At 46.0% G+C, this 12,312-nt stretch overlaps 1 long non-coding RNA gene across 1 annotated transcript in view; it reads left to right on the forward strand.

The window, feature by feature from the left end:
- The window catches only part of LOC121657638, a 129,149-nt gene that overhangs the window by 57,469 nt on the left and 59,368 nt on the right, over positions 1–12,312 (forward strand). Inside the window, exon 4 of the long non-coding RNA XR_006013679.1 lies at positions 6,831–6,912. This is a non-coding gene — a long non-coding RNA (uncharacterized LOC121657638). The remainder of the gene's footprint in view (positions 1–6,830; positions 6,913–12,312) is intronic.

Genomic DNA, 12,312 nt, shown 5'->3' on the forward strand with positions numbered 1-12,312 from the left:
ACTGTGGTAGGAGCCTGCAGTTTTAATCCCCTAACGGTGTTCTGCACTGATCATTAATTAGAATTATTTATATATAAATTTGAAATGTCATTCTGTGAACTACCTCAAAATCTAAATTTTCTATTTTTAATCTTTTTAAAATTTTACCTGCTTTGGAAAATACAGCACAAGCTTTGAAGGACACTGTATAGCCCCAGTTATAACAGAGCATCCATGGCACCTATACAGGAAAAAGGAGAGGACTGTTAAGGCAGACTATTATTCCTTTAGAGATTTGCTTTCCTTAATTTGCATAGAACTGTCTTTGATTAAAAATTGCCTGTCACAGAAGTAGCTCGGTGATTTTATTTTGTAGCAGTCATCATTTCTCCTAATGAGAGTATATTTTATTCAAAGGTATGTTTTTATTCATTCTAAATGTTCTCTTTATTTTATTTATTGCTTGTAACTGAGTGTATTCAATTAGAAAACTGTACATCCTGCTGTGCTGTAACTGTTGGTAATTGAGCTGCTCTGCTGCATTTCTGTGGTGCAGGTCTGCTTGGGCAAGGAAGACGTGTGGGTTCTTCTCTCTGGGATAATTTTGTGCAGTTTTGCTCTAGAGAAGCTGAATTTCAGTCTCAGAGCCCTTGCACTCAAAGGACAGCATTGCTGTGCAATGGGCAGAGCTGGGAATAGATATTTTTTCCAGTGTTTGGGTGAGCTTTAACCTTTATCTATCAATTGCTGTCAATAGCATTCAGTTATAACAACAATTAAATGAATAAATGTAAGGATGCTCTGGGAGGAGTCAACCAGAACGAACAGAGCTCTGTGAAATTCAGGAGGTGTGACCCTGCTGGCTCACAGAACTCTGCTCTTCTCCAGGGTTTCTAATTCTCTTAGTAAATGGAGGAGAAATTAGGCAGTTGCAGCAAAGGTCACCTTTTATTCGCACTTAATTTTTGGCCCCCAAACTGCCTGCCTGGGTGCCACCTTTCTTTCTTTGTGTGTTGTCTTTGAATAAATGGCCAATTTCTCTTGATTTGACGTTTTCACCTTCTACTTTCCAGAGGTTCTCTGGGAGTGGGAGCTGTGGATCAAAGAATCCCAGACTGGTTTGGGTTGGGAGGGACCTTAAAGCCCATACAGTGCTACCCCTCCCATGGCAGGGGCACCTCCCACTGTCCCAGGCTGCTCCAAGCCCCAATGTCCAGCCTGGCCTTGGGCACTGCCAGGGATCCAGGGGCAGCCCCAGCTGCTCTGGGCACCCTGTGCCAGGGCCTCACCGCCCTCACAGCACCAGCCATGTGGGGCCCAGCCCTGAGCCAGTGTCACTCTTCAGAACATTTATTTTCCTGTGGTATTGGAGGGCTTTGTTTAGTGTTTGACCATCCAGAGGCCAAATGGCAGCAACTGCTCCACTGTGGTCACATCACTGAGTCTTTCTGCACATCCAGCCCCGTTCATCCCCAGGAGCTGGGGAACATCTCCATTGAATGGGAATGCCCAGGGAGCGTGGCTGGGGGCATTCCCTTCCCACCTCAGGCTCTGTCCTTCCCTCTCTGTGAGGGGGCTGCTGCCCAGCTCCAGCGGAGGAGGTTACACAGGAACTGCATTGCAGCATCACACCAGCCCTCCCTTCCTCCCTTCCTCCCTTCCTCCCTTCCTCCCTTCCTTCCTCCCTTCCTCCCTTCCTTCCTCCCTTCCTCCCTCCCTCCCTCCCTTCCTCCCTCCTTCCCTCCCTCCTTCCCTTCCTCCCTCCCCCTCAGCCCTTCCCCTCCCTCCCTCCCTCCCTCCCTTCCTTCCCCTCAGCCCTTCCCTTCCCTTCCCTTCCCTTCCCTTCCCTTCCCTTCCCTTCCCCAGCCCTTCCCTTCCACCCATCTCCCACAGCAGCAGCTCCTGGAAAAGGTGCTGCCCAATATCCCCATTGCAACAGGTTGTGAGCACCAACAGGGCTGTGTTTGGTGGTTTATTTTAACTTGGCTATAAATACTCTGATGAATTTTTAATGCAAGTGCAGAATTTAAAGCAGCAGCCACTGGATTCGCTCTCCAAGTTCTGTGAATTCTCTGATGGGTTTCTTAGCACAGTCACTACCAACGATTTGTTGAGTTCTTTTTGCAGTGCACAGGATCTGTTTTTGTGGTTGGTAATGGCTATTGACTTCTTCCTTCAGTTTTTTGTTTATTAGCTCCCACTCATAAAATTTGTACAGACAGTTGCTTATGGCTCGACCTTTACAAGCTCATCCCAGGGCTCTGCCCGGTGTCCTAGAAAACTGTCCCTGGTAAAGCTCTGGAGTTGTTATTTAAACAGAGCTTTTTATAGACTTGCAGTGTAATCTGCATTTCCCAATGCTGAGTGCATTTCAAACACGTTCTGTGTCAGGGAAATTGCCTTGGTTTGGAAGCTCAGGGAGCTGCTTCCTCAAGCCTCACAAAGCCCAGCAAGTCTCTGTGGTCCCTATTCCCAGCAGATCGCAGCAGATCAGGCTCTTCCCCGGGTTCCTGCTCAGAGCTGGATGGATCCAGCTGCAGAGGCTGTTCACAGGTTTGAATAAATTTCTCCCATAAGCTTTGATGCCTCCTAACCCCGATGGGTGTTCGCTGAAGGGATGGAAGTGGCAGGAGCGGCATCTGCCTGAGCTGGGCCACTCACAGCTGGCCAGATGTGCACAGGGGACTAGAGGTGGCACCACCCACACAGGGTGAGCTTTACCCCCCAGCTCAATGCCAGTAACAACACCCACAGGGAACACCTGTGGAGAGTCTCCCCTGTCTCCTGAACCCACAGAGCACCTTGCTCAGGGAACTCAGAGCTCTGGCATTTCATATTTTTTGCCTTTTTTAAAAGGCTAAAGTGAAAGTTTTAAAACAGGGTTCTCATGCTTGATGCTTAAACCCCACTTTTTTGGTGCAATTGTTCCCACGAAAATCTAAAATTTGTTGTAAAAGAGAAAAAAAGAACAAGTGGAATTGAGCAAAGCAGCCTGATTATTGATATTCTGAGATGTGTCAGTTTGAAGCCTTTTCAAACACATTTCTGGTCCTGCTCCAAGTGCAGTCATCTCAGTGTTTCTTAAATGTCCAGAAATACCAAACAGGAGCACAGAGAGCAAAATAAACCCATTGCAGGTTTTAACCTCTCAGTCCTTCTGAGAAATATGGGAAATGCAAAGGAAAATGTTCAGAATTGTATTGGCAAAATAGAAATAATCACAAGATACAGAAAGATCCGCAAGAAATAACTTGCATGATTTTCTGTCAGGTTTTGAAGGTTATTGTGACAAATTGGAAGTGTTCTTTGGACACTTGCATTGATCAGTAGGAGATTTTGGAATGCAGATGGCACTATGAATACAGGATGTTATTTCATCTCGCTGCTCTGACAGCTGAAGGAAAATTGTGACGGCAGAAAAACCCCAGGATGAATATTTCCAGGGCCAAATTTCCACTTAGTGGAGTTTGGATCATTGCTTGGATGGTTTCATTTTCTCACATGCTGAGAGCGAAGAGAGGTTCATCATTCCTCCTATTTTCCACGAATCATTAAACAATTAAGAGGTGAAATTAGCAGTGGGAAATTATGGGAAACTGGGGACACCAGTGCAGGAAAATCGCTGGGTATTAGGCAGAGCATGGAATATTGGTGCTGCATTTTTGCTGTCTTGGATCTCTCTCTCCAAGTTGGACACACAAAATCCTTGAATCAGTAGGGCTGGAAAAGAACTCCAAGATCATCAGTTCCAACCTTTGACCACCATGTCACCTAAGCCATATCACCAAGTGCCACCTCTGCTTGGTTTTTTGAACACTTCCAGGGATGGTGACTCCACCACTTCTCTGGGGAGCCCATCCCAATGTTTAACCACTCTTTCAGTGAGTAATTTTTCTCGATATCCAACCTGAACCTTCCCTGGCACAGCTTGAGGCCCTGTCCCTTGTCATCAGTTGCATGAACCAGAAAACCCCATATTTCTGTTGTGGTTAGAGGCAAATGTGCCCCCTGCCCACACCCATTGTTTTTAAGCAAGTATCTTCCACTCTTTGGTGTCCTAAGTATTTCTGAATCTAAATTCTGGGGTTTTTCCCCTGTGCTCTCACAGCCTCTCAGCCTTTGGTTTTTCCATTTTGTTCCTTATGTAAAAGAGGAGCCAACTGGTTCCCCTGCCCACGTTCTGCTGGAGGCTCAGTGCTGACCCTCTGAGTGGAGCTTTCTTCTGTCTGAGTACAAAGCTTTGCTGGGAATTAGTTAAACCTCTGAGTCAGAGGAGTAATGAATGGTTCTCAGTAGCATTAAAAAGCAGAGAGTACCCAGGGCAGCCGGCATCAAGGAACACACTTTGCTCTAAAGAGCTGGATTTGCCTTTTCCCGAGATGTTCCATCACTTCAGATGCCTCAGAATGGAAGGGATTTCACTCAGAAGTGCTCATACTTTATCTGTCTGTAATTGCCTCCTGCTCCAAAGCCCTGCTTCAGCTGCCAGCTGGTTTAACCCAGCCACTCCTCACACGTGGTCATCTTCAAAACGCAGCGGAGCGTCGGCCTCCCGCCTCCATCCGCCTTGGAATCCTCTCCTGCCATCCAAGGGATGCCAGCTGGGATTACTGGGCTCCCTTTCTCTGGCTAACCCTGGACTCATTCCCAAATCCCTCTGTGATACTTCAGAGCTCCGAGGCAGTGCTGGCTGGAAGGGTGACAGCTCTTCACCTGCTCTTAGCAGGAGGTCATTGGAGTAATTTGCACAAAATCCCCCAAATGCCAGTGTGGAATTTATGTGGGATTTATGCCACTCTTTGTCAACTGGAAACTAAGGATGTCTTAACTTTTATGTTTAATCCATAATGAGGCATTGATCTCATGACAGGAGTTGCTCCCTGGGTGCTGCCCCCGAAGTTTTTATGTCTTGATAGACGCCAGTCAGGTACAAAATAATTCACGTGTGCTAAAAAAGCAGGATTGTCTCCAGGAAGGAACCTGGCCTCTCCCTGGAGATTAAGGACATGGGGATTTAACTGCAGTAAAATTGACTTGGATTTTTTTTTTTTTTTTTAATGTGGCTTCTGGAGAACTGAGCACAGATGATATTTAAATGATCTTAAAAATAGGATTATATCTCTAAAAAAAATTCAAAAGCAGAACAAAATGAGCTGCCTTCCCTCTGAAGGCTCTGTTGCCAAAGGTCCCCAAAGCTGTGCCAGCCCACGGTTGCTGAAGGCTCACAGTGGACTCCGGCTATTTATAACTGGGAAATTGTAACTGGACCCTTGCTGGATAAAGCCTGAACTCGAGGACTGGGATATTTTGTGGTTTTTCTTTGGGCTTTGCACAGCCCATCACAGCAGCTCTCCTTAGGGCAGGATGAGCTGGAGATGGTGTGGGGGGGCTCCCACCACATCTCTTCACTCTTCTGCTTCTGCGAGGGGAGTCTGATGTGACCTTGGAGTTGTCTGTACACCCCCACTGATTCCAGAAGCCATTCCTGCTTCTCTGAGGCCAAATTTCAGGTTTTTCTTGAGCACAGTTTGTGCCTGTGTTGTCCACTGTGTTTAATAATCCAGGAAAAAATTGGGACTGTGTGAGTGGTTCTTCATTTCTTTCCTTCTAACAAAAAGCCTGCAGCGCTGCTTGGGAAGGTCAAGGCTGTTTGACACTGCCAGGATGCTGATATTCTTGGAACAACCATCTGTTCAGAACACAGTGAAAAATTGGTTTGTGACTGCCCAAAGTTACTTCAGCTCATGAATAAAATTAAACAGAAAAAAAAAAAAAAGTGCAGCAGTGTTTTACCACCAACAACAGAGAAATTTCCATTTGGAAAAATCAGTGTTTCTGTCTGTGCCTGTCTGTTTCTGTCTGTGACTGGATGAGTGCTGGTTTGCTCGTGGTGGGATTCAGGTGTTCTTGGCCAAAAGGGGTACATGGACATTAAGCCCTTGGGACTGTCACTGTGTGACCAGAAGGAAGTTGGCCAACAGCTGAGCTGGAATGAATTGCACAGGGGCCCTGGGTGGGAGGGCAGGACATGCCGTGCTGAGCACACCGAGCCCCAGAGCTGGGAATAGGGATGGACATGACCCGGGTGCTCCACTCCCAGCCCAGCCAGGAGCTGGTTTGTTTGCTCTTTCCCCTTTCTCTCTGCTGCATTTGTACATTTTATGAAATTGTGGAAACTTTGGCAGACTGAGAGTCTTTTTTCCGTGTCTTTGTTCCATTCTTTTTTCTCCCGGCAACTTCAGTATTTCCTCATCTCTGCCTTATGCTTTTTAATGATTTTTTACCAGCTGCCGCATTTTCATCTCTCACTCTGTTCTTCATCCCTTAAGGCAGGATCCAAATATATGATCCAGTGACTTCTGCGGATTTTGTGTTTTGCCCCAGAATGTGCCACATTTTGATCATTGCACTTTCCAAAGCAAATTGGACATTGTAGCCTGGTGGGGATTGGTCTCTGCTCCCAGGTAACAAGAGATAGGATGAGAGGAAATGGCCTCAAGTTGCACCAGGGGAGGTTTAGATTGGATGGCAGGGAAAATTCTTATCTGAAAGGGTGGTCAGGCATTGGAACTGGCTGCTCCGGGAGGTGGTGGAGTCTCCATCCCTGGAGGTGTTCCAAGAATGTGTAGCTGTGGTTCTTTGGGGCATGATTAGTGGTGGGCTTGGCAGTGTTGGATCGATGGTTGGACTCAGTGATCTTAGAGAGCTTTTCCAACCTTAATGACTCCATGATTCTACTCACAGACCAGCTTTTCTCTGTTTCTTTGATAATTTGAGATTTTCTTGCTGCTTAAAATAGCGAAAACACTTTTCCCTTAAAGCTGGTGTTGATTAATGTCTGTGTTTTCCAGGTGGGCTGCGACTTACCTGGTGCTGCCGTGCTCATCATTGGGTTATCCAGCACTGCTTTTTGGGGTTGAACTTCAGAATACAGTGAGTAGAAAGTCCCAGCAAAAATATTGGAGGCTGTATAATGGTTTAGAAGAACCTGGAAGTATCCAAGGCCAGGTTGGATGGAGCCTGGAGCAACCTGGGGTAGTGGAAGGTGTCCCTGCCCATGGCAGGGGGTGGAATGTGAAAATCATAAACTTTGGTGCGATACTGTACATGGCAGGCTGCTGAAAATTATTAACATTACAAAAAAGCTTTTTGGTGTGGGAAGTTTCATTAAGAGTTACATCTCTGAGTTCAGTCCCAGTTTAATAAGAGATAACATCTCCATCTTCTTAAAATTTAATTTGATAGTTTATGAAGAAAATAATTAAAGCATATTGTGGCATCAGTCATTTTCTGTTTCATTGAAAGTCGGTATGAAAAAAGAAACATTCATAGAGCAGACAGGGTTTGCATTGGCCTGGAATTTCATTTGTCCTTATTGACAGAATATGCACTAATCCAAAGTAAATGGGAAGGAAATGATGGAAAAAATAATAAAGGATAACCTTGACCTTGAGGCTATGGAAAATGGAAGTTGGTGGAAAGTTTGGAAAAGTTGCGGCTCTGTGGGGAAAGATGTTTCTATTACCTGATAATGAACTGGTGCTCGCATCTCTGGGAGTTTGAGAGTTAAACCAAGAGTTTTGGGGTTCTTCAGTCACACCAAACAGTGCATCAGTGTACTGACAGAGAATCCTGAGATCATTGAAGTTGGAAAAGATCTTTAAGACCATCAAGTCCAGGTGTCCAACCATCTCATGGTGTCCTGTGGAAAACAGCACCAAGTCAGAGCACCCTGCAGAGTTTCTGGTCACTAACGAGTGTCTGCTCTTAATCACTGCTCACCTGGGGGCAAGTGGGGAAAACAGAACCTGGCATCAGAGCCCTGATTCCTGGATCAGGACAAGTTCCTTATCCCCTCTTGGCAGACTCCTGTTGCCTCTGTTCACTGACTTTCCCTGCACCGTTTTGCTTTGGGAATCCAAAATTAGAGCACTCTTTTTCTGATATAAAACTTTTTGTGGCTCTCCCCAGGTCTCTGCCCAGAAGATGTTCATGAGTGCCTCATCTGCAGGCCACACCAATAGGTTTCAGAGAGTGAATTGAAGATTGGATTTGCCTCTGTAATGGTTTTAATAAAACTATTTTTTCCAGTCACTTTTTGGACACTTTACAGCTTTCAGTGACTGCCTTGAATGAGGTCCATAAGAACGTCTGACAAGCCAAAAATAGATTAATCTCAAGCCTCTGCTACAATTACCACTTGGATTTCTGTATCACTTACTGCTTAAGTGGTTTACAAGCAATTACAGCCTAAGCCTTCCAGAGGCTCTTGGAAGGAGCGTTTCCCATCGCGCTGTCCAGAGGGAAGCGCAGCATGGAGAGGATCAGTCCTGGTGGGCAGCGTGCTGAGCCAGCACCCAGCCCTGGGAAGTGCCCAAGGGACAGTGCTCCACTGCTAATCCAGCTTTAGGAGTTGCCCGAGGGAATTTAGGCAGAAAAGGAGAATCCAGGTTTCAGTCCTGTCCTGGAGTGGAAGTTGGATTTAGTCAGGCTGGAGCTCTGCTGCTGAAAACCCTGTGTGTGTTCTGACTGCTGGGTTTAAGCCAGGTAGGTGGAAGGACAAAGAGACGCTTGAGTCATTGCTCAGGTAAAACCAGCATCTGATGAGAAAGATTCAGGATGTGTTGGAAAATTTCTTGGATAAATCAGTTAATCTCTTCCTCGTGGCTCCCTTGTACCCAGCAGATTCCTTGGGAATGATGAACCCGGTGTTGTTATATTCATGGCCTTACCCTGAGCAGCTGATAATATGAACATGAAATTAAGAATTACCTGAGGATTGTGTTCAGTAAAGTAGCTGGGAGGCTGCCAGCAGTCACAAAGAGATCCTGAGCTCTTTACATCCACGTTTTCATAAGCAGTTTTTTGGATTTCAATGGGTACTTGGTTCACATCCCTGGAAATTAATTTGGTGAGTGGTCTTCTGTTAAATCAGGATTCCTTCAGAACTGGGGGACTGATGGGATGTCAGGCCCACTCTGGTTATTTTGGCTGGATGCAGGAAGGGCAGTGCTGTGGCCATCCCTCGGGAGCAGAGCAGGATAGCTGGAATTTCGTGTCCCCTAAGCCATGTGACCAAGCGAGAGCTGGCAGCAGTCTGGTGGAGCAGAATGGCTGGACAAATTCTCACCAGGGCTGTGCCCAGAGACTCCACAGATGAATTCCCTGTGCCACTTCTGGTGGTGTTACTGATTGGATTAAATTAGAATTTGGGATAGGGAGAGCTACGTTAGTGAGGTTGGGATAGCTGGAGAAGCAGAAACAGGCAGAGGAGCCTGGAATGGAATGGGAGTGTGTGCCATGAAGTGTGCAGCCCATGGATAATCCTCATTACAGGTGGAGAGCTGGAATCTGGCCCTGCAGTGCCACGTGTGCTCCTGGGCAAAACCTGAACAATGTTTGTTTAAACACCCTTGAACAACAGAGGCTTTTAAAAAGCTGGATTTTGTTCACTTGATGAGATTAAATTAAACACGGCATCACCATCTCTGCCCTCAACCCTTAACACGAAAAGGCAGGAAGAGGATCAGAAATCCCCAATTCCTGCTGGAGGAGGTGCAAGCAGTGATATATGAGCATATATGTATTTATATATGTGTATATTGCACGGTATTCAGAGCAAATCTTCAATAGGAAACTCTCAGCCACTTCTGTTTCAGAACTTCCTTATCACCGGTGATGCTCCAAATGTGCTGTTTCATAATCAAGCAGGAATACACCATTATCCTGCCTTTTCTTCCCAGGAAATTACACTGTGCAGCACTACAAGCCTAAATAATGCAAGTCCTGTTGGAAAGACATCTTATTTTTCCTTCTAGGTTGCTTAATTAATTTCTTTCGACTTCTTTTATACTGTTTGATGAATGTTATTTCAAACTACTGTCAAAGGGAACGTGAGGAGGGAAAAATGAGCCACCTACACACCGCTTCTAATACAACTGTATCACCCCTTGAAAATCAGAGAATTAATAAAACTAGGTGTTAGCCCATATGCTTGACAGGGAGCATTTGGAATTGTCAGGCATGTTTCTACCCTAATTATCCTTGTCGGGCTGTTTTGTAAACTGAAAAATTCCCCAAGTTAAACAAAAACTCAGAGACAGGCCAAGATATTGAAAGCTCCACTTTCAAACCAGCAAAACAGAAATTGTTCTTGTCTGGGTTGTTACCTCCTACCCAGAGACCTTGCATGGCATGTTCCCATGAAAAGCAAAACGGGCACATCTGGTGGTGTTATGAATTGGGTTTGTTTGAAGGTTATTGGGCATCTCTGAGGGAAATCTAACAAAACTGGACAACTGTGCAATGTTTCAGCATGGGAGAAAGCCTCCAGGTGGAATTACATGGCGAGGTTTTCACGTCCCTTCATTGTGATGATAAACTGAAAGGGTAAATATGGGATTTTGCTGATGCTTTGGGTTCTGTCAGGGTTTGGGGTGTCTTAGCAGAGACACTGACACAACAGCATCCTCTGCAGTAGTTATGGAAGGGAAAAGGGGATGGCTGTGATTTTTTTAAGATAAGGATGCAGCTCCCTCAGCCAGAGGTGGCAGCGGGGTGGCTGCAGGAGCTGCTGACACCACGGCAGGGTGGTGCTGTCTGAGCACACCCCAAGCACTGGTCGGGCTGCACACAGAGATGAAGTTTGGGTTATTAGGAATTAATGAGGCAGATCCCTGAGCTGGGGACCCCGAGTCAGGGCTTTCAGGCAGGTCAGCACACACAGGTTCAGCTGCTGCCTGCACACAATTAACAACACACTTCACTTGAGTAGCTGCCACTCCCAGCCTGGCTCGAGGGGGCATTCCTCCCCCCTCACAATTCTGAGGGAATAATTCATGGGTGAAGTTTGTCTTTTTCTCATGTTTGTATTTCCCATTTCAAAAATCTGTGCTGAAAAATTTATCAAAATAAGCCTTTTTCTTTAGTTCTTTCCTGAGACCATAGGAAAATCTTCTGCTGCCTAATTGGAGGTTCCCAGAATCATCTTTCTCCTGTGAATACACACAATATTCATGTTGTGCATATCTGCTGTAGATTGAGTGGGTTCCTTCTTCAAAACTTGCTGTGCTGATGAACGTTTGTCCCAGGAGAGTTCCCCTTTCAATATTTGTGGAAAATGCACAAAGGACAAGGACACAGTTGAAGTCTCTTAATTTGCAAATGTATCTGAATATTCATGATGCCTATTTTCATATTCATCCATTTTTCTCCTCTGGTTAAGGCAGCATTTCTGTTTAAGGTAGAACACAGCTGTCACTGCTTGTTTTGTCATCAGAAATATTAATGCTGGGGAAAACCAGTGCAAAATTTATCACAGAGTGATAGAATGGGTTGGGTTGGAAGGGTCCTTAGAGATCATCTCATTCCACTCCGAATTTGCCAGCAGAAATCCTGCTGTCTGCCTTAATAAACTCCTGATTTGTGGAGGCTGATTCCCGCTCCAGCTGAAGGGCAAAAATTATAAATATTGTGGTCGACCACAGCCAATGTGGGAATGTTGGAAGGGCCACCGTGACCCCATGGCTGCCTCAGGAGCTGGGGCTGCACAGGCTGTGTTTGGAGAGGTCCCTCCTTTAGTGCCTCACTTCTCATCCCACACTGCACTCAGCAGAATTAAATCACCAACTGTTTAAAGAAAGGACAGCATGAAAAGCACTTTGGATCCCCTCAGAAAGAAATTAATTTTCCATTTGAACCCAGAGCTGCTGAAGCCATTGCCTGTGTTCCCTGCACGGCCTGCGGCATCCAGCACTCCTCGCCTTTCATCTGCTGCCTGTCGACAGCTACTCAAATTGTCTGAGGGGGAAATTTCCTCCCACATCTTATTTGAACAGTTTTTTTCCCTGAGAAATGTTGCCAACAAAGATTACTTCTCTTCAGGGCTGGCAAACACTATTTCTTACCTGGAGGCTTATTGGGAATACAATTGGAAAAAACATGATAAGGTTTTACAAATAGCAGGGTGAATAAAGGGAGGAGAGAGATTTTTTATCTCCCACCCATCAGCTTCAGACAGAGGCAGTTCCTACTCTGATTATCTCCAGTGAGCAGTTTTTCTCAGAGAACCTGCTGATCAGGTGTTGGGCTGGAAAGCATCGAGTGTCACGGGCTGGTGGCTTCACAAGGTCACAGAGCTGGCGCGGGGAAGGTCCCCACTGTCCCCTCGTGCCTGGCACGGGCTGTCCCCTGTGGTGTGGCACAGCAGGGAGCCCCACACCTCGGACTTTGTTCTTTTCCATGGTCACTGAATTCTTTCCTCCTTGAAGGCACAGGTGTTCTTCCCCCAGAGTGTCTCACCATTCTTCCAGGCACTGTCGGGCTGGGTGATCC

The sequence above is a fragment of the Corvus kubaryi genome, unplaced genomic scaffold (assembly GCF_017639235.1).
Source record: "Corvus kubaryi isolate FWS band 111438036 unplaced genomic scaffold, C.kubaryi_AGA036_p1.0 136, whole genome shotgun sequence".
Lineage (NCBI taxonomy): Eukaryota > Metazoa > Chordata > Aves > Passeriformes > Corvidae > Corvus > Corvus kubaryi.